Source organism: Pinus tabuliformis, chromosome 4_2, assembly GCF_031772625.1.
Source record: "Pinus tabuliformis cultivar Carrire ecotype Pingquan chromosome 4_2, CPIR1, whole genome shotgun sequence".
Classification (NCBI taxonomy): Eukaryota; Viridiplantae; Streptophyta; class Pinopsida; order Pinales; family Pinaceae; genus Pinus; species Pinus tabuliformis.
The window spans coordinates 126,170,529-126,195,530 of NC_142304.1; the positions used below are offsets into that span (position 1 = coordinate 126,170,529).

Below are 25,002 nucleotides of genomic sequence, written 5' to 3' on the forward strand. Positions count from 1 at the left end.
CCCTTGCCCGTTTTCAATAGAATTGTTAAAGAACTTAGGGTAGAAATAAATGTTTTAATTTCTATGTGAATGACTAAGAAAAAAATAGAAATTTTGAAAAAATAAAACTCACGATTTCACTCAAGTGGTGATGTAAGCACCACCCATTTCACTAACCGATTGACAGGAACATTTGAAGAAGGAGCCTTGAAGAAAAACATGAAGAACATCTTCTATTATGGCTCACATTTCTACTTTTGAATTCCCTATCAAAGATCTAGGAGGAGTGACACAAATGCACATAATTCCCCCATCTTCTCTACCAAATTTTCATGGTTTGACAAATGAAGACCCAAATACATTTTTATTTGAGTTTGAAATACTTTGTAGAGGATATGATTATTGTAATAATGAACAAAGGTTGAAAGTGTTTCCTCTTACTCTAAAAGGAGTAGCTCTCTGATGGTTCATGAGCCTAGGTGGGAATTGCATCCAAGCATGGGAGGACATGAAGAACATATTCTTGAAGAAGTACCAATACTACTGTGAATCCAATGAAGATATTTTCTGTATGATACAAGGGGAAGATGAAATCTTGGAGGACTATGTAGAGTGATTTCAATATAACCTTCAAAAATCAAAACATAAGCATTTGTAAAAAGAGATCTTAAAAACACTCCTTCTTAAAGGAATCAAAGATGAATTTTTAGAACTCTTAAATCTTATAGGAAAAGGTGATGTTTTCTAGTTGTCATATGATGATGTTTGTGAATTGTGCATAAGGTATTCAAGAGGAATCTCTAAGGCTGGTAAGAATTCTAGAGATGTTTGTTCTTTCTTTTCCAAATCTGCTACAAAACCAAGAGACATAAGAGTTGAAATAAATGCTTTATTTGAAAATTTTAAAGATGATTTTATTAGCTCTCTAAATTCAAAATTGGATATTTTGTAGGTTCAGAAAAATCAAGAATTTGATGAAGTGTTTTGCCCTCATGACCGAAAGGAGCATCCCATAGATAGTTGTTCTTCCTTATCTAGGATGGAAATAGCATATCAAAGAGATGAGGAAGTTGCAACAAGGTCAAAACCATGGAAATCATGGCCTACAGGTATGGTTCAAAACACTTCCTCTCCAATTTCTTACTTGCATTATCCATTATGGAATACTAATGTGTTAGGGCAGCCATGTAAAGATAACCACCACCAAACTTGTCTACAAGTTTGGCATGGTTCATCTTACGATTGCATGACTACTCTCCCTCATCTTGTAGCACAAACACATCCTCCATATTCTCCACCAGCTCTTCCACAACATCCTGCTTGCATATCAAAATCATCCACTCAACCCAATCATCTACATCATCAAAATGCTTCATTCCGTACACAATTTATTGCTCAACTCATTCCACACCCTCACTATAATAAACCATTACAACATGCTTACAGTGTTGAACTGAAAAATTTACCCACCCTTCCCACCCATTCTATCTCACATGCGCCATTTGAAAAAAATTACAATGAGATTCAAAATGTTTCAAATTCAAAAATTGTAAAAGTTATGGAAGAAAATGAGGTTTCTTTTAGTATGCATAAACAAGTTATTTTAAAAGCTCAAGAACTTCATGATATGATGGCTATGGCAAATCAAGGAACTAAAGGATATATTGAATATTGGTTTCACTCCATCATTTGTTTGCAACATCACTCCATACTTCAACAATTTTTGACACCATCTTTTCAAGGGAAGTTGGCTTCTCATACCCTAATATTTATTAACATACATTTTGCAAATTTGGGTATGTACATACTTGAAGCCTTATTTCGAAAATGATTCCACTGGAAGTACTCTTATACGTAATCATATTCATTTTTTAAATCAGAATAGGTTAGTGTAAAAAAAAAAAAAAAGGAAATAAAATAAACACATTTTTTTAATGTAAGAATAGTGTTTTTGTTGCAACACGCTGTGAAAATCAACATTGGTGAAAAATGTTTTAATCCATTTGTGTATGTAGATAAATTATAATGGAAATAAAAGTTCTACAAACACTCATATTCATTTTTATCCCCAATTTGGAAAAAAATGCTTGAATATCATATTTTTTTGGCCTGTGGGCTTAATGAAATTTCTGAAAACATAGTCGGGATAGTCATGTTTTGAGGGACCAAAATGGAATATTTTTAAAACCTGTTTCTATCCTAAGTAGCCCTTGATGTCTACTTTCCAACCCAATTTGAATCACTGAATTTGGATTTGAAACGCAAAAGTTAGAACCAAAAAATTGACAAGGTGTCTAGCAGGCAGCTCAGGAACAGAGTTGGGACAGTAAGTTTTTGGAGACCTAAATGACTATATTTTTAAGAAATATTTTTATAATAAGTAGCCCTTGATGACTAATTTCCAACCCAATTTGAATCACTCAATTTTGATTTGAAACGAAAAGTTAGAACCAAAACATTGACAGGGTGCCTAGCGGGCAACTCAGGAACAAAGTTGGGATAGTCGGTTTTTGGAGGCCTAAATGACCATATTTTTAAAACTTGTTTCTATAGTAGATTTCCCTATGAATCTATTTTACAAGGAAATTAGAATCACTCATTTTTGATATCGTATGAGGAATTCATGATCAAAATACTGACTGTCTACCGTAAATTAGCACTCTTAAAACTCTGTCTTTTCGGCTGTTCTTTAGAGTATTTGACCTATCAATTCTTCTTGTCTTCAAAACATATTTATATTGGAGATAAATAAATAAATTTTCTTTCATTTACAATTTGAATCATTCAAATCTGACATCAAATGAAGAATCTATGCTTAAAATATCCACTGTTATTCTAAGTGGGGTAATCGAAAATGACTCTGTTATGAAGGTTTGTTCTAAGTAAAATTGACATATCATATTATTGAAATTATAAAACCTATTTATTTTGAAGATATACCTTTGAATTTTTTCTCATCTGGCTTTGGAATCACTCAATTTGGACGAAAAATAAAGAAGTTGTGATTAAAACACTGCAGGTTAGCATGATTGGCCACTGCTCTCCTGCAAGTGACAAATAAATTTTATTTTGTTATTTTCTCCATGGATTTGTTATACAGAGTAACTACTTGTTGTTTTTTGCATAATTCTTGGATTAGGGGAGCCCTATCACTTCTCTTTCTCCATGATTTAATGTTTTATTGCAGGTAGTCACTCATTTTTTTTGCAGGTCTTAGGAGAATAAAGAAGGTCAATTTATGGACGAGCAGTTCTTGAAAGAAATTTTAATGAAACAAGGGAATTTCATCCAATTTATTACCCAATGGATTCATAATATAAGAAATGAAGAATTGATTTCCATTTGAAGATTCATGTTATGTCACTGCTACCAAAACATTTTTCAAAGAGATCATTTTTTTCCTTGCCTTAAGAAATAATCATTGTTGTTGTAACTTAATTTATTTATTTACATATTGTTTTTAAATAACATGTTGTTTCTTTTCTAATTTCTCTTATATTTTTGTATTTTAGGTGTTACTTCTTTCAAATTGTAACCCATCTTTAACATCAATGCAGTGAACAACTAATTCGTTTTTTTGCGTGCCTGCATTTTATGATTGTGCATTTTTGTTGTTCCTTTCAAAAGGAATAACACTTTCGCATTTTTGTTGTTCCTTTCAAAGGAATAGCACATTCACATTTCTATTGTTCCTTTCAAAGGAACAACACTTTCACATTTTTGTTGTTCCTTTCAAAGGAACAACATTTTCGCATTTTTGTTGTTCCTTTCAAAGGAACAACGTTTTCACATTTCTGTTGTTCCTTTCAAAGGAATAGCATTTTCACATTTCTGCTGTTCTTTTCAAAGGAACAACAAAGTGTTGTTCCTTTCAAAGGAACAACACTTCCACATTTTTTCTATTCCTTTCAAAGGAACAATACATTCACATTTTTTTTGTTCTTTTCAAAGGAACAACACTTTCACATTTCTGCTGTTCCTTTCAAAGGAACAACACTTTTTGGGCAAACTGGTAAAAAATGCAGCGCCGCTTTCCACCTACTTTTGGAGGCCTTCCCCTTAGCCAAATTGAGTGAAAAATAGCTCATTGGAAATCTTGTCGAGTCTACTTTCCAGAACATCTTGAATTTTTCAATTTGGAGTTCATTTGCTCTGTCAAAAGTCCAATCTCCCAAGACTGGTCAAAATGAGTAGAATGAGGCTGCCGAAATGCATAGTGATGTTGCAGTCAACTTTTTAAGGCCTTCCTCAACTCCAAATTGAGCTCATGATAGCTCATTGGAAATCTATTTGTGTCTACTTATCAGTTGACTCATCAAGCAAGTCATTTGGGCATCTCATATAGGAGAAAAATTAATTTACCAAGGTCACTCCAAAGGTGCACTAACCCTCCTGAGGCAAATGATGTTTTTGACATTTCTCCCAAACCATGAAACCTGTGTAAAAAATAAAAGAGGTTTTTCTTCGTAAGTCAATTATGGACAAAAAACTCTCTCACTTTTCTCAAATTCATCTTTTCTTGCCTAGAAACACAGTTTGAAGAAAATTGTCCCTTATGTGTGGTGAATGGCTTGTTCCTTGGAATGACTTCTTGAAAAATGATGGAGACCTGATATTTGATGATATGAAATGGCCTCATAACTTCTGATATCCATCATACCTCCTCTGCTCAGATATATTTGAACAACACTTTTGCATGTATTTTCCTTTGCTATTCCCTACAAGGAACAACACTTTTTTGAGTGTTTTTGTTGTTCCTTTAAAGGAGCAACACTTTGGGAGTATTTTCGAGAACAACCCTTCCTTCCTCTTGTGGGATTATTTCTAGTTCATCTCAACCATATTTTACTGATTCCCTTTCATGGCATGAAGTACACTACTTTTATGAGGACAATAATTATGGATTCTTTTGAAGCAAGTTAATATCATTCCCACTATGGCCACCACACTAGGGTTATGATCCATTGGATAGCCACAATATCCTTGGAATAGGAGGTCTCATCATGAGCCGACCTGATCACTTTGCTACATCCCAGTGAATGGCAATGTGGTTATCTCATTACCACGCCAGCACACTGATCTCTTTTGTAGAACAACACTAGAACACTCCATTTCTAAATTGAGGATCCTGGCTCATACGGGTTAAAAAGCAACCCTGCCGAGGATATGGATGCCTGTTAGCAGCAGAGACTCTACTTATGCTATTGAAGTTATATCTTATAGTCAATTATTACTATAATACCCTTTTCTTATTGTCTCTTTTTATCAAAGAAGTTATTTCCTTAATTTTTCCCTGTTTTAAACCTTTACACATGAGAAATTGTTTTTAGATCAATCGCATTATTTTTAGCTAGAATACCATCAGCAAAGCATCTTTTTGGCATATTGCTGTCATTTTTATTTTTTGCATAACTTATCATCGATCCAAAGCATCCTATCTCTTATTCATAACTATGTTTACACACTCTGCTCTCATTATAACCATACCTCTTGCCGTCTTATCATTGATATGTGTACTCTGCTTCATTTACTGTTGTATTGTTCATTTCCTTGTCTTGTCATCAGCACAACACCTTTCATATGCTTTATGGTCATGGAATCCATTTTCCAATTAGAGGGGGGAATGTATGCATTATGGGATAGCATGCGATATAATTACTGCACTCTTCCATAACTTGTTGATTTGACAAAATATTATTATTGCATGTATACAAAAGTTTTTCTGATTGAAAATTTTGCATGCATCTTATCTGTTGCTATTTAAAACTAACATTGTGGATTCAAGAACATTGTATGCAAATAGTGATTTTTTTTACAGGAGAACAACAAGTATGGGGGGGAAAACTCTATTCGCAGCATGACCACACTATTGCAACTAACAGAAGAGGCTCGAGCAGTGCATATATGTCATTCTACATTTTTTTTTGGAGGTAAAATTTGAGGTAAAATAACATAATTTTATGATTTATTACGAATTTAGGAGAATTTCATGAAAATCCATTGAGCATTATTTATCATCATTCATTCTACATCTTAACCACTTCCCATTTTTTAGAGACATATCATCTTTCAGTTTGGGGGAGTGTTGCTTTCATTCATTTCTTTCTTATGACCATGTCATTAATATTCTTTATCATACATTGATATTCTTATTCATTCTCAACATCTCCCTTATTCCATGTTGTTTTACATCAAGCATAGAATTCAACAGATGGTAGCAACCACCTCAATATGCTTTCTAGAATTGCATGAAGGCATGCTAATTCTTTCCTTTGGGGGAGGAATTGCTACGCATGATGGATGTTTTCTATTTTCTTTCTCATTTAAGGCATACAATTTCATTTTTATACAGTGCAGAAATTGATTTCCACATATTTTTAGAACTATGAAATCAATTTTTGTGATTTCTAGAAAACACAGACATATTAATAAAATACACAAATCCAGATAGTTTCAAGTTAAATTAGTTCATAAAATTTCAGAAATCATGCACTCTCACCTACAACCATTTTGTTTATATCTCATGATCCGTGCATCAAAACGATCTGATTTTTGGATCATAGAAGCATTAATATATTATAAATCTACTTGTAAAATTTCAGCAAAATTTGGTTTGTAGTTTTTGAGAAAATGGTTAATGAAATTTGCTGTTACTTATATCATATTTTGCTGCAATTTCATATACACATAAGTTGAATGTCAATGTAAAAACTGTTATGCCTTCATCAAGATTTCTAAAATTGAATATTCATTATTTGAGGAAGAATTCGCATTCATTTCATGAGTTGGGATGAACAATTTTTCATTGCTTGGATAACACAGAATCTTTGAGTTGCATGAGGACATGCAATATATTCAGTTTGGGGGTATGTTGGGCTGTTAATATGTCATTATTATTATCACTTTTTAACACTTGTTTCATCCATTTCTACTGTTCTTTATCATGTCATTTATCATGATTTATCATATAATTACATTTTATAATTATTTATGCTCTTATGAATAAATATGATTTCTTCTCCTTTATTTTTAATAAATTGATTATTATGCATTATTTTACCAATTATGGTTTATTAATAAATTTGTTCACCATTTTAGCCTCCAAGATATTTTCCAGATTGAAGATTTGATCTCTAGCTCATCATTAAATATTCCAACTCAGAAATTCGCTGGAATAAGAAGTGACAATTTTTCATTGGATGTTTTGGGCAAATGGAGAAGAATTTGGAAAATCCGAAACATGGGTTTTGTCCAAAATGGACCAAATTAGTTTTGTGATAAGTCGTTTTCCCAAATTTGGTTCGTACTAAGAGAAACGGAAGGTTCTCTGAAGACATTTTTCTCAGATTCGCTGTTGTGGCCATTTTCCAAAATATCTCAGCTGCAATGCCAAATTCGACCTGTTCCTGTTGAATGATTGATGAAGAGATATTCCAGATAGGATCTTGTTTATCAATTTGTTGTGAGAAATCCAATTTTGTAATGAGAATCATATTGTAATCATCTTTGTTGTAACTGCTCTCTGCTCTCTCTGTATTTAAATGAAAACAGAGATCAGAGAAGGGGATTCATGATTCATGATGGGATAAATTATGAGAGATTAAGTTAGGGATTATTAGAGATAGGATAGGATAGGATATGAGGAAAGGGGGACTGTTGTATTACCATTGTAATTCTCAAGGCTTTTGCTGTTGTAATGATTTCACAGTTTGATGATTAATAAATAAAAGAGTTGCTATTCCATTATTCGATACTAGAGTAAGTTCGACGGTGCTTCATTGGCAGCGAAGGGCCCGACCCTAGTGGATCCACTTGCTTCTTGTATCATTATTTTACAGTTCCATGTGATGGTTTTATTTCCTTTTCATTTCTTTAATTTGTCTTATCCAGTAATATTCTATTTCTAAACATTTCGCTGAATCACCCTGTTATATCAAAATCGTGATTGGATTATGTTGATAGCAAGATTATTATTTATAACTTAAAATGTCATGCTGTTAATTCTGATATAATACTTCGCTGTCCATTTCAGATTCTGTTGTTCATTTATAACTACGATTCCTTTTCATTTATAACTACGATCGTTGTTCATTTATAACTACAATTTTTGTTCATTTATAACTGCGATTGTTGTTCATTCTGCTAGATTAAGACTGTTGATTCAGTTACATTTGCAGTTACTGTGTATTTCTATTTAATTAGCCTTGTTGTTCAGTTATATTTAAGATTACTGTTCAATTCTAATAATTTAGTATTACTGTTCCTTTTCATTAATATTTCATTTCTGTAAGATGAGCTTTGCTGTTCAATTCATTTCTGCTAAAGTTAAACTTTGTTGTTCAATTTTTCAATAGACTTAGTCACTGTTCTTTTCTACAAGGATTTGATTTCATCTTTTAATTGATATTGCAGCAAGTGTGTTTTAGTAAGCATTCCTAATTGAATTGCCATTTCCAGTTATTTGCTTTAGTGTGGATTGAAAGATCAACAACTGTAAAGAACATTGACTATAGCTATCTAAGTTCTTAGATTGTGGATCCTGTTTATGCTTGATTTCATTTATATCAGTTGACAGAGGAAAGAGTTATCACTACTGCATCCTTGACTGATAAATTGCTTTAGTTTTCTGAGTGAATGATTTAAGTTTCAGAGTGTTAAGTTTCTTGTAATTGTAAGTAGATTTTATTTCAAGCATCCATTTACTCTTGTATTTAAAGCACTGTACTACAAATTTCGAAACATTACTCTTGAGTAAATAGCCACCTCAGACTGAGTACACTCTTGAAATAAAAAATTCTACCTAGATTGATAATTAATGTGAAGATAAATAGGAGTTAAAAAGACACCTTTTATCACTCAACACTTGACAGGGAGTTTTTGCTATTCACACAACTCCACCCATTCTTGCTTAACCAAAACTTCCTCAGTTTTGGTAGCTAGAGGTAAATCCCCCGGGATAGCTTCTTCCATGCCGACTGTTGGGTTTTCCTCCACTGTCCATTCTTCTTTGATTATTTCTTGCTTCACGACCTTCTCGCCTGGTTTTACCACTGGCTCATTCGTCGGGACCGCTTCGCTTGGTCCCTCCTCTTCGCCAATAGCTTCTTCCCTTTGTTGTGTGCTCACCATGACCGGTGGTACCCTTGTGAGGTGCTCTCCTGTTAATGTGTCTGCTGGAACCCCTCCCAGTTCCCCTGCCTCAGGGACCTCTGCCTCTTCTCTCCTTTCTGGTTTCGAGGTGCCTGTTACCTGGGTAGCATCTATCCCACCCGGTTGTGGTCTTTGTGATAAATTCAAAGCAAGAGGAACGATGAGATCTTCTTCTATGTGCTGAGGGGAATGAGATACCCTTGCTCCTCTTGGGATGGAGGAGAAAAAGGAAAACTAGCAAGGATTTTCAGTGTTCGGTCCCGAGGTTGATGCTAGTTCTTGTGGATCAGTGCCAGCCTCATGCCCTAGTTCTCCCAGAGCTTCCTTCACAGGTTCCATGGTTTTCCCAGCTCCAAGCCCTTCTTGTCCTAGTTCCTCCTCTTCCATTGGTTCTATGGTCGGGGTGGTCACAACCTCTTCTTCGTTCAGGTTGTCTTCCTCCATCGGCTCCATGGTGGCAGGGAGTCCTTGTGGGGTCCCTTCGGTCGCAATATCGACCGATTCTCCTGTCCTTGCTTATTGTGGTATTGTCTCTGCGGTTGTCATGCTATCAATTTGTTCTGCTAGCTAAACAGTCGAGGTTGGTTCTTGTGGATCAGCCTCGGCTGCGGTACTAGTGGGCCTTTCTGTGTTGACTCCTACGTCTTCCATCAGTTCCATAATTTTGGCTTGCTCTTGGGGAGCAGCCTCTTCTTCGAATTTTTCAACTTCCATCTCCATCTATTTTGGCTCCTTTTGGTCAACATAATCATCTTCTTCTGCATTTTCTTCCTCCATGGCTTCTCGTTCATCTTCCCTGGCAGCCATAGTGCCTGCTATCTCTTCCTCTCTAGAATACTGAAACAGTTCCCACGGGATCGGGATTCATCTGATGGCATTCATTACCAATAGCTAGATCATCCCAGGGTGGGTAATGATTGCCAACACCTGTTGCGGCTTTTGAGGTGAATGCGCCATTAGCTGAAGACTTCTCAGTAAGAAATAAGACAAATTTATTGAAAAGGCCTCTGCTTGGGGGAATTGGAGGTGAGCTAATATTCGAAGATGATATTTGAATACAGTGGAGTATCTCCCCTCACAAGTTACATATTTTATGACAAACTCTGCTACCCCTCCCCATGGATGTGGTAGCGAGTGCCAGTCGTATCTTCTACCCTTCTGTGCGATGCTTTCTCCTGCCTGCAAAAAGGCTTCGAGAAAACTCTGGGAGGGAAGTCCTTCTTGAAAACCATCACTGTCCATTTTGAGGGAGCCTGCTAACTTCTGCAATGGCTTCCTCTGTAACAGGGACTTCTATCCCACGGAGCCACGAGCTTTCTTCTCCCAGGTTGGGTGCGAATTTTGCCACAATTTCTTCCATCGACCCTCTCAACTTGTCAAAGTATACGTTCCAACCTACATTCTCAAAGACCTGCCATACCTCCTGACTGTTCCAAACTTTCGTTGTATCTTCTGGCTCATGCCATACAAACTTTCCACCCATCGTTGTAGAGGTGGGATCAGCACGACGAATGTAGTTAGCTAGTAGGGGAAAATGACAGGGACCCAAATCATTGGCAATTGTAATAACGTCATGGTCGCTTTGGGGAAAACAGATGAAACAGTACTGGTATGTTTGAGAATGATGGCGGGTTATGGCGGTACTGTTGGATATTTCAGTGGTTTAATACAGCGTGTTGGTGAGGTGATTGGTTATGACTCTTCTCATACGAATAAGCATTCCAAGGCGTCAAGGTCATGATTATGAAGTACCGTAATCATTAGATTTAGTTTGGTATGAATCATGTGTCATGAATGAATTTTCATGGTATGTTGTCGTTTCTTATAATGATCCCCCCCAAAATTAATTATGGCTGTCCGTGGCACGTATTAATGTCCTTTTGGAATATTTTAATTAAATCCGTAAAAGTCATCGGAAATGTACCTGGGGAACTACCTTGTGGTGGAGTAATAGTAGAATGTCTCACGGAGTAACAACAACACAGAGTGACAGCAGCAGGGAGTAACAACAACAGGGAGTAACGACAACGGTGGAGTAATGGCAGTTATGCAGTAACAACACTAGCGGAGTAAGGACAGTTACGAAGTAACAACACTGGCGGAGTAATAGCATCGGCGGAGTAACAACAGTTACAAAGTAACAGCAGCTACGGAGTAACAACATCGGCGGAGTAACAACAGTTGCAGAGTAACGGCACCGGTGGAGTAACAACAGTTACGGAGTAACATCACCAACAGAGTAATAGCACCGACGGAGTAACATCAGTTACGGAGTAACGACACCAGCGGAGTAACAACAACTGCAGAGTAACAACACTGGAGGAGTAACAGCAGTTGCAGAGTAACATCGCTGGCTGCGTAACAACAGTTGTGGAGTAACAACACCAGTGGAGTAACAGTTGTTACGGAGTAACAAAACCGGTGGAGTAACAACAGTTGCAGAGTAACAACACCAGTGGAGTAACAACAGTTAGAGAGTAACAACACTTAATGGAGTAACAACACTAGTGGAGTAACAGCATCGATGGAGTAACAGCACACACCAGTGGAGTAACAACAACAACTTAATAGCAGCACTGGTGGAGTAACATCACACACCAGAGGAGTAATAGCAACGACCAACTTAATAGTAGCACCGATGGAGTAATAGTGCCAAGCCATATTCCTTTGTTATTCCTGCAAAACACAAACAAGTAATAACATATATATATATATATATATATATATTTAGAGTAGAGTGAGAGTGTACTTTATTCCAACAACCATTAAATCAGATGAATCAGAAAGGTGTTTGACAAAGGCATCTCTAGAGGCTGGATGGTGGTATAGTTTTAGACAGTTGTCCATTTACTAAGAATGAGGTATGATTCCCATCTATTATAATTAGTCTAACCATTCCATTGTTGAACACTGTGTCCACTTCATATGGTCCTATCCAACAAGTGTGAAGCTTGCCTTTGAAATCCTTAAATTGGGAGTCATAAAGTAATGCCCAATCCCCCACATGAAACACCTTACTTTTGATAAATTTATCATGCCATTTCATTCTCTGTTGTTGAACAGTAGTAGTCTTCTGGACAGCTACTGATCGAATCTCGTCCAACTCATTCAGTTGTTCCAGTCAGTGTTTATGTGCTTCTGATAGGTCTAGACCTACTTCTAAAGTTGTTCTAAGTGTACTGATCTCAAATTCCACTGGAAACAAGGGGGATTTCCCATAGACTAACTCAAATGGAGAAAACCCAGTTGTGTTCCACCATGTTGTTCTATATGCCCATAAAGCTTCTGGAAGTTTTTGTACCCAGTCCCGGTGATGTCTTGCTACTGTTTTTGTCAAGATATTTTTCAATATCTTGTTTGTGCTTTCTACTTATCTGTTCACCTGGGGGTGATAGGAGGTTGTCACTCTATGTTTGACCTCATATTTCTGAATCAGCTTCCCTATCATGTGAGATGTGAACTGTGATCCTCCATCCGACACAATTTCCCTTGGAGTACCGTATCAGGAAAAGACTTCTTCAAAAAGAAAGTCTGCCACTACTTGCTCTGTTGCTCTCCTGACCGCTCTGGCTTCCACCCATTTAGTCACATAATCGATGCAGACCAAGATGTAAGCTTTCTGATTAGAAGGTGGGTTGTAGGGTCCAACAAAATCGATGGCCCATTTCTCGAACGGTTCAAGGACTATCTAGGGCCGTAGCTGCATTTCATCTGCTTTCCTAGGTTGTCCCATCCGTTGGAAACTATCACACCTTTAGAAATAATATCGAGCATCACGAAATATGGAAGGCCAGTTATATCCCATTTGCAGCACTTTGTGACCTATCCTTTTATCTACAAAATGTCCTCCACAGGGTCCATCATGTGCCACATTTAATATCTCATAGATATCATCTTCTGCCACACAACGTTGAATCTGTTGGTCAACCCCTGTATGAAAGAGATACCCTGCCATCCATGAAAATCAGGTACTCTGATGAATAATCTTCCTTCGCTCCTTATATGACAGATGACGAGGCACCTTCCCTGTAGTAAGATAATTAGCAATATATTCATACTACGGAGTGTTAGAAGAAACTGCAAAAATATGTTCATCTGGAAAATTATCTTCAATTGGTGTATTCTTACCATCATTTTCTATCCTACACAAGAAATCTGCAACCACTTTGTCCTTCCCTGGTTTATCTACTATAGTAATGTCAAATTCCTGTAGTAGCAAAAGCCACCTTATAATGTGACTAGGGGTAACAGGTTTATTCATTAAATACTTGATAGCTGCATGATCAGTATATACAAAGGTAGGATACCTAGTAATGTAGTGCTGGAATTTGTTGATGGCGTAGATGACAACAAGGAATTCTTTTTTAGTTACTATGTAATTTAATTCAGCAGGAGCCAAATTCTTACTAACATAGTAAACTACATATGGTACCCTTTCCTCTTGCTATCCTAACACTGCACCAATCGTTGTTTGGGAAGCATCCGTGTGAATATGGAAAGGTAATGCCTAGTCCAACCCTCTAAGGATTAGAGCGCTACAGACCAATTCCTTGATTTTCATAAAGGTTGCATCACAGTCACCTTTCCACACAAAATTTGAATCTTTTGTTAGCAATTGAAAACGTGGATGTGCTATTTTTGAAATTTTTTCTATAAAATGCTTGTAATAACCAGCACAACCAATAAAGCTGTGTACCTGCGTGGGCGTTTTGGGTGTTGGGAAGTGCAGAATTACCTTTATCTTGGTTGGGTCCATCTGGATTCCTTCAGCCGAGAGCAAATTTCCTAGAAAAATTCCCTCCTCCATCATCATATGGCATTTTACCGTACTCAAAGAGACACGTGCCTGTATACAGTTTTTGAGAACTTTCTCTAAATCTTTCAGCCCTTCTACAAATGAATCCCAATATGAAGTAAAGTCATCCATGTAAATTTCAACACTATCATCCACCAAATCAGATAATATCCCCAAAATTTCCCTCTGGAACATTGCAGGTGCATTACACAGGCCAAAAGGAAGGACCTGGTAAGCGAATGTTCCCCAGGGGGATGTGAAAGTGGTTTTGTCCTGATCTTCAGGAGCAATATGGATTTGGTTATACCCACTAAATTCGTCTAAGAAGGAGAAGAACTTTTTGCCAGCCAATGTGTCCAAAACTTGGTCAATAAACGGTAAAGGAAAATGTTCTTTCTGTGTTGCCTTATTTAATTCTCTATAATCCACACATATCCGCCATTTACCATTTTTCTTGGGGACCATTACTAATGGAAAAACCCATTGGCTATCTGAAATGGGGTAAATAAAACCTACGTCTAGTAATTTCTAAAGTTCTTCTTTCACAACATTTTTCAATGCAGGGTTCATTCTTCTCTGAGGTTGTCTTATAGGACGACAATCTTCCTTAATATATATATGATGGGTACATAAATTAGTAGGAATCCCCTTCATGTCTGAGTAATCCCAGGCGAAGGCTTCTTTATGTTTCTAAAGGACATCTACAAGTTGCTTCTTCTGGGATTCTGATAGGTCTGGATTAATATTCAGGGTTTTTCCTGGTTCTAATTCCACTAGGACACTTCCATGGGGTGCATCAACAGGTAGCTCCTCTGATCCTTCTGCTGTTTCAATAGTTTCCTATGTCTCACAACTTAGGATAGATTCTAGGATTTGTTGATTTGGCTCTGAAACAGAGCAAGGATCATCCATGAAAGAGGTGATTACATCATCCTCTGATTCCATTTTTAACTGAAGGGCCTGTCCAATAGTGAGGACTGGTCTTAATTCCTCATTTTCTGTTTCAGGCTCCTTCCTAGATAAAATTTTCTTGCTACCTGTTGGTTTTGTGGATGGGTTTGGCTCTGCAGGTGGGTATAACACTAAATTCTTAGTGTTGTGCCCATTTGAAATAACCATGTGCCCTGAATGACACCCAATGTAAGCATCTGCAGTAGCCAGCCATGGTCTACCCAAAATCAGAGGATGGCCGCCCACCGAATATTGTGTATGTAAAACAAGGAAATCTATGGGATAGTGCCATGAATCCACTGAAATTGTTACATCTTCTAACTTCCCTACAAGTTTTACTGTAGATCGGTCTGCCAGTTCCAACACTGTAGGTGTATGTTTCAAGTTACAAAGACCTAATGTATGCATAGTTTCAGTGGTGATAACGTTAATGGCAGCACCCAGGTCTACCAGTACATTCAGAATCTCTACCCCATTAATTTGTACTGTCAGAATTGGGTTCCCTGGATCTCCATACTTTACAGGCATTGACTTTCCCATCATAAAATCTGATAATTTTCCCATGACATGAATAGTAAGGGGGTCTTTGGATTTCTTTACAGGTTTCTTTGAACAATATTCCCTAAGAGTCTTTGCATATATCGGTACATCCTTCATAGCTTGTAACAGGGGAATTTTGACAAATAAGTTCTGTAATTCACCTAATAAATTGAATTCAGCTTGAGGGCTTGATTTACTCAAAGTTAGTCTCTCTGGATAAGGTGGTTTAGATTGATGTTGTTTTGTAGGAGGCGCCTAGTTTCTACCAATTTGTTTTGGCTCTTTATTAATTAATTCTGATTCCTTACCTTCACTATCAAGTTTTTCAATGATAACTGGAGGAGGTTGAACATCTACTATCCGTCCTGATCATAAATTCATTTCATACAACTCTGTAGTGGAAATTCTATACGAAGGTAGGTTAAGAGTGTCAGTTTGATGGGCTCCCTTATTATTGGGATTCGGGTTAGGTTGGATTGGAAGCTGCGAACAAGCAGGTTGACTACCAAGAGGCACATTAGATGGCAGTTGGAGTTGCTGCTATGGAATTGGCTAAGGAAACTGCCCAGGAGAGGATCCTCGCCAAGTTGGAGCCCATGGGGAGATCGAACTGGCTTGAGGGTTCCATTGCTACTAAGATGGAAACTGGTATTGTGGCCACATGGGAGGATAGGGCATGGACTGAGGATTCATATTGAAATCATTGAAATATTGAGATGGGTTTGAGTACATACCTTGATTTCCCATTTGTGTTCGAGGCTGCCATGGCTTTCTAGACCCCATGAGGTATAGTTGCTCCGTGTCTTCCCCTGTCCCTTGAAATACTGCTTTCAGGCCTGGCAAGGAGGGACATGAGCTTGTTGCATGATTTAATTCGTAGATTGAACATTCCTATATGGAGTTTAATGGACACTCCCTCTATGGATGCTTCTTTCTACACTTTGGGCAGAATATAGCCATGGTCCTGTCCAATTCCAGTTGCTTCTATTTTACTTGTAACATATCCATCTGTGCCGAAAGAGTACTCAGGATATCTGTGCTCAAATTTTCTAGCAGGTTTCTGATTTCTGCCTTCATAACACCCCCGCCATACACCTTTGTTGAGCAAATCCCTTGTCTGTTTCTTGTGAGCCCCCTCAAGCACTGAATGCATAGTTCACAGATAACTTCGAAGCTTTCCTTGGAGATGTCTCCCTTTCCTACGATGTTCAATAGTTCCAAAGAGTCCTCACGAAAAGCCCGGAGGAGGATAATTTTTAAAATCTCATCCAGGTCATAGTGACTTGACCTCTGTAATGTGTACTTAAATCATTCCACACAATCTTCCAAGCTCTTATCTTCTTTCTGTGTGAACTTAAAAAGTTCCTCCTTGATGTTTCGGGATTTGCAATAATCTTGGCATTTTTCTAGAAAAGCTGTTCGCATATCATCCCATGTGGAAATAGAGCTTCCTCCAAGGCCCATGAACCATCGCAGAGCGGTCCCTTTTAATGTAGCAGAATTTTTTTTTAACTTCTAGGCATCTGTCATGTAGTCATACCCTCGGCACACTATGTCAAATTCAAATAAAAACGTGTCGGGGTCTTCTGAAACAAGCCCATGAAAGCTTGGTAAAGCTGCTAATGGGATAGGCTTTGTGGGCGCACCAGCTCCCAGATCCTCGATCGGAAACTCGATGGTGGAGGTTGTAGGAGCCATAAATATCCTCCAATAACCGTTGGGTATTTCAACAGGTTCTATGGAAGATGGCCGAGGGTTCCTTACCACTTGGGTTTGGGTTGCTTTGACAGCACTTCCCCGGTCCCTTGGTGATGCAAGTTCCCCTTCATTTCCTTCTCCTGCGTCCTGATGACTTGGTCCCTCAGCTATGACCTCCTTTCCCTTGCTGGAGTGGCTTGACCCTGTCGATGTTCTACTTGAAACCTCTTCCCCTTCTATTACCAGTGTAAGGCTCCCCTGGTTAGATATACTGCTAGATTTCTCCTCATCTACTGGAGGGGTTTGCTGTGTCGAATCACCATAGAATGTTGTAGACAACACTAGTTGATCTACTAATTGTCACTTGGACTTTACTCTCAATGCACCTGGTCTCACAGCTACGCAAGAGGATGCTTTTGATTCAGCTTTTGCTATAATTTTTTGGATATAAGTCTTTCTTCCCAAGTCTGGTCCTCCCTTTTTTGGGGCTCTTCCTCTACCCCTCTTATTTGGTTCTTTGTTCATACAAATGTTGATATGATAGAAGATCTGGGTATCAACCTCCAACGCTCTAGTCTTGAAGTAAGGTGTCAAAGGACCATTCCTTCTCCATGACAAAAGAGCTCACAAAAAGAGAGACAACTAAAAAACACAAGAATCTAGGGTTCAGGGCCTGGAGTAGGGCGTCAAAGGACTCCTCCCTCCCAGGACAAGAACAAACACATGCCTCCGAGAAGACCTAATACTTCCAGATCTAATGCAGGGCATCAAAAGACTCCTCCCTCCCCAGGGTAAAAGCTAGGGTTTCCCTAAATTAAAACACACAAGGGTTTGAAAAAAATAAATTTAACTCAGAGCCTAGACCAGGGCGTCAAAAGACTCCTCCCTCCCCAGGACAAGAGAGTGGCCCAATCAAAACAAGAAAGCAAATGAAAACAAGAAAAAGGAACACCTACGCTCAGGACTTGGAGCAGAGTGAGAAAACTCGTTCTCTCCCGAGGATGAGAGACTGACCCTTTGGTTGGTCTGGATCATATCTTGCACCTTGTTAGCTTCCCCGGCAATGACGCCAAAATGTTGGGGTCCAGATATGAACAATCTATTCACCCTTTTGCTACATTAATTTACCAATCCAAGTGTGTATCCTTTCAAGGCAATGACCAAGGTATATGCAGGGGCAAGCGTACCATCCGTTACTGACCAAGGGTTCATGATTAAGATTCAAAACATTGCTGTAAAACTTAACTAGCTATAGAAATCAAGAAAAGTGATTTCTATAAAATAACAAACAACACACATAGAAATATTTAGCACCTGATCAGGAGTGTGGGCCCAGCTCCCTGATCAGGGCTACGTTAATCATAGCGAAGAATGGAGTAGCAAAAGAGATGATATTTTATTAATCTGTAAAGGGCTATTACAACATCGATGGGGAGTCCCCCAATTATAGGAATAACCTGTCTTTTATACACAGTGAGGGAGAACAACATCTTTCCCCAAAACTTGTAACCATATACCCAGAAATGTACATTTGTTTGGAACGACACCAACACTAGATAGACAAGATCAGTGAGTGTTCCAAGAATGGTTTGGGGATCTGTGACTCTAGCTACACAGCTTCCTTATGGCTGGTCGTTGCTGTGAATTGCGGATCTACTACGGGACTCTGCGAGATTGGTATCTGTTCTCCAGAAGCTGCGGTCAAACATGTGTTTTAGTGTTGTGAATAGGCAAAACCGCGTGACTTTACTTCATTAATAATATATTCCAATAGACAGAAAAGGGGTGATTACCTTGTGGATTTAGCATAGTAAACATAGGTGAATAAATGCAAAAAGGTCAAAAAGAGTGATGGAAATGCAATAGAAAGATAGCCCGATTTGGTGCCCAACAAATGTTATAATCAATTTTTTCACCTATGGCAAGAAATGTTGAAATTTTTGGAGGAGTGGCTTTATTTAATGGTTCTGGAATGCTAGACTTACTCTTGTTACTCGAGGAAGTGTTATTGGACTTGGCTACATCTCCAGACTTATTCTATGTATTATGTGAAGGATTGACAGGTGGTGAGATTCTTCTTAGTAACTTCTATTTTAGTTTATTCCTTGTCAATTCCTATTAAAAGATGGGCCCTTTACTCCTTAGGCTATATCGATCTTTTTTCTTCTGAGGAGGGGGCTCATTCTGTTGTGGTTCTTCAGCATCCTTATTATCAACATTGAAGATACAATGATATGCATTCACTGCATGTCTAATACTTTTGCTTTCCTTAGCTGCCATAGGTTCTTTTGATTCTTCTACCTATTTTTTTCTTCTCATCTGCTAATAGCATATCTACAATGTGTGTAGATAGAGTGTTCATGTTGTGATTCAACTGAGGGCATGTTTTTTCTGAATGATATTCCTGGTGGAAGGAACAATAATTATCCATACCAATGTTTTCTATGTTCATCACAACATTCAAGCTCTGAATAAACTTGACGAGTTGATTGTTGTTTTTACTATTGTTCCTTCAAAATGGGAAGGACTTGGGAGGATTGTTGCTGGTGGAAGTCTCACTTGACCTTTTCTTCGGTTCTAAAATCTCATTAGTGTGCGTATTCACCATCCTGGTTAAGCTCTTAATATCATATGATTCCTTCTCTTTAGCCTTACTAGTAGAAGGTTGGGACCTACTACTAGCCTCTTTGGAGTTTTTTTATTCTTCATCATTTGTAATGAACCCAATCACATGCAAGTCCTTATCAATAGCGATCACGTCTGCAAAATGTAATGCCAATGTTTCCCTTGCATCTTTTTTTATGAACTAGGAAATACTGGTGGGAAAGGTAGCTATGTAATAATAAACAGTAATAAAATCATGTGCTTTCATGTATGGGGAAATTTTATTCAATATATGATTTAATCTCTGATTAAAATATTTCACTTTCTCCTTTTCCCCCATTTTCATGCTTCTGAGCTCTTTGAGTAGCATGGCGGGATTGTTGTCGTCAACAAAATTCTCAAGATTTTTTTTTTTAAACTCCCTCCATGTGAGGATTGAATTGATGGGAAGACTATGGTACCATGATGCCACCTTTTCTTCTAATGTATAAGGGAATACCCTGCAAGCCACATCATCATACCTTACCTCCATCATTCGTAAATTCAGGTATAAATCATTGAGGTGATATTTTTCCTTAATCCTCTTATCTGAATCATACTTTGAGAGAAACTTTTCCAGATGTCTCAGCATCCTATGAAAGTTATCTGGAAGAGATAGAGGCCCTTGGGCAATCTAATCCAAATCCTGGAATACCATGTTCTTATCTTTGTGTTCTTCCTCCTTATCTGAATCTGAGGAATCTTCACTGTCTAATTTGTCAAAAAGGTCATCAGAAAGAACAAACGTATCATCTTCATATCCTTTATTAAGAGGTGGAAGTTATTCTTGATTCTCAATATGATCTTCGGATTCTACCAACCCCTCAAGAGTGGAAAAAACAAAATCTTCCACAGTGGATACCAAGATACCAGTACCAATTGTCTCTTTCTTCTTCAGAAAATGTGGAGTATTATGCACTCTAGGAATTAATCCAATGGCCTTTGTGAATCGAAGGGTTATAGGTTGAATTTCCCATATCTGCTCGTAAGTAACTTCACAAGTGGGTTTTGGGCTAGTCTAAGAATATCCTCCTACTTCACGAATCAGAGTAGGTCTTAGAATGTTTCTACCTTGACCGAAAGAAGAATGGTGAGGGTATGTAGAGTGATCAGCCATAAAACATTGGCGTCCCTCCTTATAGCGCCATAAAGTTGATGGTGTTGTATACCACCAACATACAGGAGATCTCCCCGATATAAGGTCCCAACTAGGCCTCACATTGTTTGGTGTAGGAGTCCCATATAGAATACGTTGTAGATACCATTTACTTAAAGATATGACTTGGATTTAGCTATCAACACGAGAGAGAAGCGCAATTGTCCTTTCGAATGAGCAAGATAGTATTCCTTGTGAATGTTCAATTACTAATGTATCAAGGTTCTTCTACTACGAGGGGAAAATTAAGTGAGCCTATAAGAGAGAAGTAATATTACTACCCTAATGGAGACACCCATGAAAGAGAAAGACTTGTCTAACATCAAGATAAGTATTTCACAAGGATGCAACGATGATTATGAACATAACAACACATTTCCAACAAGGAGCACTAGAGTAACTGAAATAGTTCAACTAATCCAGTACTAGTGAAAACAAACATGAACCAAAAACATTCAAATAATAGTCTTAGAAACATTCACAATCCATGTGTGAAAAAATGCTAGCTTGGAAGGCTTCAATATTAAGCAAAAGTCCCAAGATACATAAATGCAATGAAAAACCCCTAGCTCCAATAATAGAGAATTAGAGGCACTACTTGCTCACTAGAAGTACTAACTATGTCTCTCTAATGCCTTGTGGGAGAATCCAAGGTTAAAATTCCTTTACATGAGAAATGAGGATATATTTATAACTTGAGGAATGACCTTTCCAACCCTCATGACTCTTGAATTTCTAACTACTTGTGACCTTTGGACTTCTACAACCTTTGGAATTCCAAATGACTTTTGGAATTACATTTAACATTTTATATTACATTCCTTTTGAAGTTCCATGACTCTTTAGTTCATACATGACTCTTGGACTTCCACTTATTTTTATTTTACAATGATTACAATAATACATCATGACTTCCACATCATCATGTGATGAGACTTGACATGTCACTATTTTGATGACTGGGACTAATAGTGACTAATGACATGGAATTTCTTTGGTAGTGACATGGCTGCTAGTTGTGTCTTCATTCTTTATTGTTCTTCTGATCATGGTGCTTTCACCCTCCAAAGGGTATTCAATATTGGAGTCTTTAGAGTGCTTCGATCATCAAGATTTAAGTGTGTTATTTGTTCTTCCCACACTTCCTTTTTTTGTTTTCCTTGCCCAATCTTCCTCATGTGTTCTTGTTGTGGTGTTTTTGGAATACCTATTTTTGCAACTACTGATGATGAGCAACTATCAGCCTGAAAATATCCCATTCTACCATGATCCATACATATTTTTTTTTCATATGTTTTGGGTGCAATCAAAGAGGGTCAAAAGGGCTACAAGTCATAAGGGCGCACTTTGAAAGGATGAAGGGATAAAGAGGAGAGGCTTTGGGGATTTGGCATGCTATCATATGCCCAAAAGAAGAAAACATTAAAGGCAATATGCAAGGTGCAAGTCTGAAGGGTGAAGAGGAAGGCATCGAGCTTCCCAAGTGTGTTGTTCACTTAAGGAGGAGAAGGACGGTGTAGGTCACACTCCTGAAGGTTGAAGGATAAGGCTTCATTCCTTCGAGGTGCACTCATGCACCCAAGAGGCCTTACGAAGGGAGAAAGGCACATTTTTGAATGTTGAAGGTTGGGGATTCATGCATAGAGGCATCACTGCACTCAAGAAGTTCAAGAGGGCACATGACACATTGGGGAAGGCTGAAGGATTGAGATTCGGGTCTTTTGAGTTTTCTTGTGCGCTCAAGGAGGGTGCACTTATTCGATTTGAAGGAGTGTGCTCAATGAATACTTAGTCATTTTATGAGGGCATAATTTAAAATAAGGAAGGGGAATCACGCTTAATGAACATGCTTTGTGCTATTGGAGGGAATAGGGTACAATTCTAAACAATTAAGGATCCCCCATTAAGGTTTCAAAGTGAATTCATGCACCTTTTTCCTTAATGGTTTCACTTTGAAGCATAAATTTGTCTAAGTCTAGGTGATAGAGCAAGGGGTCAACAAGATGAGTTCTAGACATAAAACCATGTGTGACACATACTAACTCATCAAGTAAACTTAGACAATATTTATCAACATTGAATATACATCAAAATTCCACTTTATACACATTCCCTAAGGATAGTGTATTCCCTAAGGATAACGAGTGAAGTGTGTGCGAGTGCAACCCAAAAGTGTCGTTTTAACACAACAAAATTGTTACGAGCATGAGATGCACCAAAAAATGTTCTGATCAAAGATATGGCACTTGATGCCATTCAAGAACATTAAACATATAGAGAAACATGAAATTACACTTAACAACTGAAGCGACACTTGGTACAACAATGAAGTAGGCTCCAACATTCTAATGTAGTAAAATTAAGGAGGGTGTTGTAGCTGCGACAATAGGGAAATAACACTCTCATACTACAATATTTTGACTTACCTTTGTTAATGAAATATACATTGCATGAGGTCCTGGTTGTTGTTGTTAGTAATATACCAAATTTTTCCTTCCTTATTTTGCAACCTTTAGAAAAGATATTACCTCATGTCCCTTGTCAATGATTTGACTTACACTTATTTTTTTTTACTTTAAACCATTAACAAACAAGACACATTTAGCCTTACCTTTCTCATTTTCAAGGCCAACTAGTCCTTTGCCCATTATTTTTATTAATGTCTCACTTATAGGCGTCACACATTCCTTTAGAGAGATACATTTTCTTTTATCTCCAGTCATATGATTAGATATTCCACTATATATATACCATTGATCATCTGTATCCCTAACACACAATACTATATCACATTTCTCCTGTTTTTCTTCCTTTCTTTTCCATATCTTCCTTTCATAATTACATGATGGGGCCTTATTGAGGGATTCATTCTTTTACCATCACTCTAATTTTCTTTATCATATATTGATTGATTCTTTTCTCCAACTGACATGTTTCCTTTGTTGCTATGTTGATATTTGGCTTGATTTGTGTTTCTATCTGCATTGTTATTATTTCTTTTCATGTGCATTGAGCATCTATTCTCAATATGTTGTGTATTTCTTTGAATTTAAACATAGAGTGAAAACTCATACACTTCTAGCTTTTAATACCAATTTTCTTTCAAAGGCTTATTTCCTTCTATTGCTTTCTCTTTCTATGAGGGATATCTAATCTTGTTGTATTTACACTTAGCTACTTTGTGCTCATAATTGTAATATATGTTTCATTCTACAAGATATAGGAAGGGGCAAAAGGAATTTTAATTTCCAAAACCATTCTTACAGTGATCTTTGTTTTTGCTTGCATATCCATTCGTTGTAATCTTATATGCTCTGTTGTTGCTACTACTCAAAATATTTTGATTTCTTGCATAATATCTACAATGTATTTCCTTCTATCCATAATTATTACAAGAAAATTAGTAGCCATAGAAAAATATTTGGTACCTAGAAGTGCCCCATATTTGAGAAGGGAAGCTCTAAAATCTTCAATGACTTTGTTCTTGAGGGGCATAAAATATTTGTTGATATTTCACATTTTCTCTATGGTTATCTGGAATTCTATTATGACATTTATTTTGTTGTTGCTGATTTATATTGTTGTCCTTTTCCTTTCCTTGATGTTGTTGATTTTTCACTTGACCTATGTTATTTTTTGAGTGGTTGTTATGAAGTTTTCCTTACTGTATTAAGGTCTCTTAGTTCTTGATTCTCCTTCATAGCCTAGGCTAGTCTTAATGAGAGGGTATATTTGATTATTAAGAATTTCATCTAGGATTTCAGTACCCTTATAATATTGGCTTAGTTAATCATTATGTTTTTCTCGATCATTTCTTAGTGAAACATTCTCAACTTCTATATTTTCACAATGACCTTCTCTTTCAGTTAACTAGCTAGTCATCACTTCATTCACTCTTTTGACTTATTCTTATTAGGTGCTCATGATACCAATTGTTTTTCTTAATTCTTAAAAATCCTCATCCTTTTTCTCATAACTTGTAGCAACTCCTCCTGTCTTTGATTTGTTACTATGAGCCTGTTAATCTCCTCTAGAGTGGAGATGACTTTTATTTTAAAATATATCTTCTCATCAAGGTCTTATTCATCAT

The 25,002-nt window shown here is 37.3% G+C and overlaps 1 pseudogene; it reads right to left on the reverse strand.

The window, feature by feature from the left end:
• Positions 1-16,930: 16,930 nt before the first annotated feature.
• LOC149168570 (DExH-box ATP-dependent RNA helicase DExH8-like) overlaps positions 16,931-25,002 on the reverse strand; it is a 149,055-nt pseudogene continuing 140,983 nt past the window's right edge.